Here is a 7,061-nt window from a genome sequence, read left to right on the forward strand (position 1 = left end):
TCTCCCACCTTCAATCACCATCTTCCTTTGGTTTCCAGGTCATTACATTATCCTGGTTTACCTCCTCCTCCCTGGAAGCTCTCAGCTGCTTTGACCAGCTTATCCTCGTCTATCCACCACTGAAATGTTGGCACCCCCCCTGGCCTCACACAAGACCCCCTTCTCTAGTCCATTGTCTCTCCCTGGGTGGTCTAACCTACTTACAGGACGTCAGTGGTCAATACCCTATGATACAACAGTGACTTCTGTGTTTGTATCTTTAACCCAGATCTCACCTCTGACATCAGACCCATGTTCAACTACCTGCTTGACCGCTCAGCCTATGGACACTTCATTGTCCGTATATCCAATATTGAACCTATAATCATCTCTCTCCCAACTCCTAAAATCCATTTTTTCTTCCAGTTTCCTTCCATAATCCACATACCCAGGCATGGAGGCATCATATTTGGAATTCATCACTCCCACCATTGTCAATTACCAAGGTCTTTCAATTCACGTCCTAACAGACCTGAGTTAGTTCACTGCTCTCCTTTCCATTGGGTTAGGCCACCATCATCTCATAGCTGAACTTCTGAGACAGACTCCTAACTAGTCTTCCTGCTTTCTCTCTTGCCTCCTTCCAATCCATCCTCCAGCCATCAGCAGGCAATGTACTTGTAAAATGAAAATCTTACAGGGGCCTTGGGGGGTGAGGCGGAGAGTGGGGAAACTTGAAACTCTTAAAAAATAGAAAACCAGTTGTTCTAAGATAAAATTCAAAATTCTTTTCTCCATTTCTTAGATTCACCACAAAGCCTTTGCTTCTGTTTTCTCTGCTGCCTCCTCACGTCATTCCTTTCGCCAGGCTCTCTCCTAGTCATCCATCAGCCTGCAATTCAGTTGTCACTTTGCGGGAAGCCTTCTCGGAGCCCCAAGACCAGAAAGCTCCTGATGTTTCATGCTTCATTCTTTCAAAGAGTTAGAAACAATGATCACAATTGTAACCCAATAGCTGATGAAGGGATTAGCTCCTTAAAACCTTACAGTACCTTAAGAAAAAATCAATCATGGTGATGGTTGAACAACTCTATGAATATATGAAAAGCCATTAAATTGTACACCTGAAATGGGAGAATTGTACAGTATATGAATTATATCTCAATAAAGCTGTCTTACGGGGGAAAAAGCCTTATATGAGAATGAAAGCTCTAGAGGAAGCAGGGAACTTGTCTCTCTTGTTTATCCTTCAGAAGCTGGCACGTAACGGGGTGCCTTGCCCATGGTATGTGCCCCAAAATTGGCTGAACGGTGGTGAAGAGTGTGACGACATAACGGGGCTGCTCTCCCGAGTTGGTCTGGACTGCTAAATGTTTTGTTCTTTCTTCGATTTGGGAAAGAAATGTCGGCTTTGATCTATTCCAGCCTGATTATTTTAATCCTTTTTATGTCAATGCCCTCAGACCTCTGTCTGGCCACAAAGGGAAGCAGTGACCCTGAGCTTAGAAGTTCGAAGCCCATCAGAACCTGGAGTTTTGCGTTTCCCCCTCTGAAAGCCTGACTCCGGCAGCACCAAGCCAGCCCTCCACCTGCAGACACAGCCAGATGACGGCAAGGCTCTCAGTCCTCCACACACTGTTCTTACCTACAATTCCCAGGGACATACAGCTGCAGCATGACTGTCATTGTCATTGTTGTTTGACATCTCACGCATAGTTTCTTTGTCTATGGCTCCTTGGAGGTACCGCACCCATTCACGTCCCCACTGAGGAAATCCTTTAACCAACAGAAATCGGTTAGTCATGGAGGGAGCCATCAGAGAGAATTCAGATGGACCATATGCCCTTCTTCCTACAAAGTATTAACCTTTCTTTATTTTTGAATTACTCTAAAGGGAACCAAACACACTCAATGAGTCCGACCCCATTTGGTTCCCTCTCTTTCTACGTTCCTTTCTGGATCACAGACTCAAGATGAAGCGAGATATGCTCCAGGGAGCCTGATCTCAGTTGGCTTCATAACCGAAAAAACAGCCTTATTTGGGTTCCCTGGGTGTGCATGCGGCAGCCTGGGACAACATCTAAATAGATGTGTAAGAAGAGTAAGTAGGTAAGTGCATTCAGAAGGAGAATCCAATCGCAATTTTTCTTTTCATCACAGACTCTTTCCCAAGCTGCGCATCACTCTAACTTTGAAATTCCTGCCTGTGCACAGACTGCTTGAGACATGAAAGTCTTTCCCGCTGAAGCCCCTTGTGGCTTGTTTATGTAAGGTATCAGTGGGGCTGACTGCAGGATGCATCTCTGGGTAAGAATACCCACCAATGAACGCAACGGTTCTGGGGGGCGAAAACTAGAACCTCTGGCTTTTGCTATAAAGCAACTTCCTACAAATTACTTTTGTCTCGTATCAGATGCCAGCCAGGAGCACAGGGGTGGTGGGAGCTCTGGTAGTGACTCTGAGCAGGACGTGTGCACAATTCTCTGTCAAGGATTGCCAGGTGCGTGTATTCCCACGTGTACTCACCTGGTTGCTGAGATCGTTAAAGATGTATTTCTAGATTTTTAATTACTGTGAGTCTCCTAACAAATTCAGCCACTCATTCATCCAAAAATGTTGATTGAGCACATTATAGGCACTCGGGGTCTAGTGGCAAGCGAGACACGTGAGGTCTGTGTCCTCAAGGAGCTTATATTCTAGCGTGGAGAACAGAACAGTAAGCAAGAAATACAGTAATGTCAGAGATTGGTGATAAAAAGAAACAAATCCAGGACAGTGATTAGAGAGTTACAGAGGGAGCAAGGATACTTTGGGGGACATCAGAAAGGCTTCTATGAGCAGGTAACATTTGAAATGAATGATGGGAAGGGACCAGCCATGTGAAGATTGGAGAAAAGAGCAATGTAGGAGGAAGGAGCTGCGAATGCCCAAGTTAGTTGTGTGCATAGAACAGAACGAAGTCCCGGGTTGCTGGACTGGAATGAACAAAGGGGAATGGGTAGACGTGAGTTTGAGGCGGGGCTGGAGCTGAATCTGGTAGGAATGAATCCTGCAGGCCTTGGCTAGCGGTTCAGTCTTCAGTCCAAGTGCGGCGAGAAGACATTAGAGGGTTTTAAGCAGTGAGTGTTGGGGGTGACATGAATGCCTTGGAGTGAAGAAGAAGAATCTGGGGGACTCATCGCAGGGTTAGAAACACAGGGACAGCCCCTGGTAAGGCCAAGGTCGGTTGATATTTGTGCAGAATCTAAGCCAAGGGCCGGAGACACTAGCTCTCACCAGACCACCCCCATTGGCCCTGGTTAGCCGCTCAGCCCTTACGTTGAGACTGGCTTGAGGACAAGGCGACTGAAAAATCATATGCGCCTTTAGCTGTACATTTAATCAGTGCCCTCCATCCTTTCCAATTTGTTGTGGCAACTTATATTGGATTCCCGAACTCAAGTCCTATTTCTTTTTAATGAAGAGGCTCTGGCCTTAATTAAGATGACTGGGCCACATTTGCAGAGTTAACATTCTACCTTCGAAACTGCTGTCACCAAATTGCTGGGTGCCTGGAGCCAGCCAGCCACCTCCAACAGCTGCTCTCCTCGTGCCTCCCTGTCAGGAGACGGGCAGGCACCCAAGGGCTTCCAGGGACCTCTTGTTGAAGTGCTGGCCAAGGCCCTTCTGTGACATTTGTCACGGCTCTTCGAGGCAGAGAATTGCCAATTAGCCACATAGTCCGCTTCTGGAACCCAGTTCAGACATCATTTCCTCAAAGTGAACTAAATTATAAATTTTTTCTGCTGATTGTCGATAAGAGATCAGAGCATTTTAAAATATATTGCTCTTTTCCAGGGGAGGAATAAAAATCTTGACACTTGACAAATAGCAGCGACCAACCATCATAATGTTTTTCCTATGATGTGCGGGAGGAAGTCTTTATGTTCTGCACAAATACGGGTACTGTCTGGGTCAGAGTGGAGTGTGGGAGGTGAAAATGACTTCGTGATGAATTTTGGTCCTACTTTATTCTCTGCCTACTTGTGATTTCAACTCCCACTAGTGTTTTCTGGTAAGCTAATACTGAATTATAGCATTCTTTTCTTTAGCAAGGTCTCTTGACAGTTAGAACTAAGGTAATAATAATGGGGGGCAGGAGGAGGAAATGGATTTTAACCAGCTTTTATGCCTGTGATAGATGGAGAGAGGAGAGCACGTGGTTAGCTTCGAGTGAAGCCCAGGGACAGGGCCGGGTAATGGGTCTGACAATTTTAAAATCTATTCTGCACATTAAAAAAAGTTAATCATCAAATTACTTTCATAATAGTCCCTCGGAAGCAAGACATGATTCTGCCTATTTTTCAGGGAACCAGCAAGGAGGCTTGGGTGGGTAAACGCCGTCACTGGATTGGAGGATGGACACAAGAAGAAAGGACAGGGACTCAGATGATAGAACAGCAAAAAAATATCTCTCTCTGCATTTCCCAGGAATCTTTGCTTGATGTGGGTGCAAAGGGTCTTCCCTGGGTCAGCCTCTCCTAGCTAAGGAAAGCGAGAGATGCTCTCACAGAGCTTGAGGGCCTTCGCTGCCCCCTTTCTAGAGGGTCTTTCTCATCAGCTGCCCCCTGGGGTTCATTTTCCACCTTGAGTAGCCCTTAGGGGAAAGTCATGCTCTCCAGGAGAATCTTGCTAAACGCATGCTCTAGGCTCGTGGGAGCAAATCATGTACGTGCATTGACAAGGGTTCATCACGCAGGCTGCCTAATGGCAGGGCCCAGAGGTAATTTCCACCCATTTGCTCTTTTCATTTTCATCTCCTCTTTGTATCCTCTCCTCTCCACTCCTCCAAGTACCTTTTCCCACCAGTTTTGCAAGCCTGAGTTTGTCATTTAGACCCAGCTCTCCTACAAGCATCATATCTAACCAGTTCCTCTCTTGCTCAGAAACCTTTCTTGAATCCCCACTGTTTACAGAGTAGGGTTCAGACTTCTGAAACTGTGTGTTAGAAAAACCCCAAAGCTGTACCATGTGACAGGCTAGCTCTCTGCTAANCGACAGGCTAGCTCTCTGCTAAGGGGAGAGTCATGCATCCCATTTGGTCAAGAAGCAGAGCAAAGGGGTTGTCCAGACAACACCCATCCCTGTGCCTACGGCTATGGGTGTGGATGCCAGAGAATGTTATCTCCTTTTCCATGTTACAGTCTTTAGATTTGTTGAAACGTCACTTCATGAACACACCTAAGTTCCTCTAGGTATGTACCCATTTTCAGCTAAATTCTGAAGGGACATGGGGAGAGAGTGCACAAACACATTACACCAACTCTCTCTGCCACTGTTTGAGGCTCCTGTCTGGGAAGTAGGAAAAACAGTGCTGAGCTCAGGGGCTCACACATGAAAGTGACACTCTGTCCTATCTAGTCCCAACACTTCATTTTATTTCCCTCCCCACCCCCTCTCCAGCAGTGCCTAGAAGGGTGCCTCGCATATTGGAAGTTCTTAGCTCTCTGCATGAGGTCAAACTGCAGTCAAATTTGAACCCCAGCCGGTACCTTCCAGCAACGTGCCCAGCTCCTTCCCCATCATAGAGCCATATCGGCTGCCCAGGGTCCATCCTGTTCTGCACACCTGGCCGTCTGTCCCTTCGTTTTTTCATTTTGTTTTTCTGTGTTTGTGAACTCTTAAGCATGGGAAGAACCTTGATCCTCGTGAGCTGTTATGACTGTAAGAAAATTAGTCCTGTTTCCCACACCTTCATGAAAGAGATTCCCACTAATCCACGGACATTTCAGTTTTAACTTCCTAACAAGGAGTTTCATTCCTCGAAAGCCGTGTTAACCCTAGCCCTATTGCACCTCTGACCTTGGTGTGTAATCTTAAGAAATCAGCCTTCCCAAGCCATGGTTGGCTCACTTGTAAAGTGATGGAGGAAGGGGGTGAAATGCTCCCCAATTTCCCCAGGCTGGGTTTGTTCGTTCTCCCGTCTGTGCCTCATCAGAGATGAACAGCACGCTGACAGCATCCCTTCTGTAAAATCTCTCACTGACTCTCCTTCAGGACTTTGCACAGGCAAAATAATCAGCAGCACCCCCAGCCGGTTGCTGACGATGAACGTCTGAGCTCCGTAGTTGGTTATAGTGGGTGTGCCCTCGCGGTAAGCAGGCAGCAGCCCCGGGAGCTCGCCTGGCACCTTCACTTGGGGGAAGGGGCTGTAGCAAGGGCACACCACCTTTGGATGGCTTTCTCTGTGTGTCTCGTGGTCTTGCTTTCACACCTAGACAGGCCCTATGTCTTTCATTTGTGTGATCATAGAATGTGGACAAAGGACACCATTGGGAAATTGCCACTTTGTAGAGCCCGTCAGCCCTTGTGCTTCTGAATAGGACTAGAACTAAGGATCCTTTGCTCCTGGCCCAGATTTGCTTTATGGGATGGATGCTGTGTCCCAGCCTGACCCTTTCAACTCCACATCGTGGGGCAATTGGCGTGCTTTTACTTTTCGGCGATGGTCTCATGCGTTAGTCCTTTTCTTACGTCCAGCTGTTCTTGTAACTCTTTTCAAAGTTTTCCGTGCTCCTCTGGTCTGGGAAACCGTGAACTGATAGAGATGTCACCACCCTAACATGATTCTGATTTCTTTTGTTCATTTTGCTATGGGATGTTGTCTTTCCTTGAGGTCTGTCCGCGAAAAAACAGAAAATGCCCCTCTCCCAGTTTTGCTGTCCTGCTTGTTTCTGCTCCACGAACACAGAATGGTCTGCCCTCTGAACGGCCACAGCAGCCAGCCCGCCATCCTTCAGCGGGTTTCTTAGGGAGTGGGGAGTAATGCCGCAGCAATTTCATCTCATCCCTGCTCCCCAATCAGACGTGGCAGATGGCTGGCCCTGGGAGCCAGCGGATCCAAATTGAGTCTCTTGAAGCACACCCTGTGTTCAAGGTTCATCTTGTTCAAGGGTACGGTACAAAGAAGGGAATCTTAATCAAAGTGAAAGCCAAAGGTGATGAAGGCTTCCACTTCCTCCAGCTCCACATTCCGAGGAATGAATACAGCTCTGCCTCTGAGAAAACAACAACAGAAGACAAAAAAACAATAGACCAGATTT

The sequence above is a fragment of the Ailuropoda melanoleuca genome, chromosome 12 (assembly GCF_002007445.2).
Source record: "Ailuropoda melanoleuca isolate Jingjing chromosome 12, ASM200744v2, whole genome shotgun sequence".
Lineage (NCBI taxonomy): Eukaryota > Metazoa > Chordata > Mammalia > Carnivora > Ursidae > Ailuropoda > Ailuropoda melanoleuca.